This window comes from Arachis hypogaea, chromosome 5, assembly GCF_003086295.3.
Source record: "Arachis hypogaea cultivar Tifrunner chromosome 5, arahy.Tifrunner.gnm2.J5K5, whole genome shotgun sequence".
Lineage (NCBI taxonomy): Eukaryota > Viridiplantae > Streptophyta > Magnoliopsida > Fabales > Fabaceae > Arachis > Arachis hypogaea.
In genome coordinates this window covers 44,454,237-44,454,864 of record NC_092040.1, presented here as the reverse complement: position 1 = coordinate 44,454,864, position 628 = coordinate 44,454,237, and the positions used below count along the sequence as shown (strand labels likewise).

Genomic DNA, 628 nt, shown 5'->3' with positions numbered 1-628 from the left:
GTTCCATGGACTTCCATTGGAAGATCCTCATCAGTTTTTAGCTGAGTTCTTGCAAATCTGTGACACTGTCAAGACTAATGGGGTTGACCCTGAGGTCTACAGACTGATGCTATTCCCTTTTGCTGTAAGAGACAGAGCTAGGACATGGTTGGACTCTCAACCTAAGGAAAGCCTGGACTCTTGGGAAAAGCTAGTCAATGCCTTCTTGGCAAAGTTCTTTCCACCTCAAAAATTGAGTAAGCTTAGAGTGGAAGTCCAAACCTTCAGACAGAAGGAAGGAGAATCCCTCTATGAAGCTTGGGAAAGATACAAACAATTAATCAGAAAGTGTCCTTCTGATATGCTTTCTGAATGGAGCATCATAGGTATTTTCTATGATGGTCTCTCTGAACTGTCCAAAATGTCTTTGGATAGCTCTGCTGGAGGATCTCTTCATCTGAAGAAGATGCCTACAGAAGCTCAAGAGCTGATTGAAATGGTTGCAAATAACTAATTCATGTACACTTCTGAAAGAAATCCTGTGAACAATGGGACTAGTCAGAAGAAAGGAGTTCTTGAGATTGACACTCTGAATGCCATACTGGCTCAGAATAAAATATTGACTCAACAAGTCAATATGATTTCTCAA

General features: G+C 40.9%; 1 non-coding gene across 1 annotated transcript; it reads right to left on the bottom strand.

Annotated features, from left to right (window-relative positions):
- Window positions 1–238: 238 nt before the first annotated feature.
- LOC112804850 (small nucleolar RNA R71) lies at window positions 239–346 on the bottom strand. Its single transcript, XR_003203469.1, has one exon. It is a non-coding gene; the product is annotated as a small nucleolar RNA R71 (small nucleolar RNA).
- Window positions 347–628: the final 282 nt, after the last annotated feature.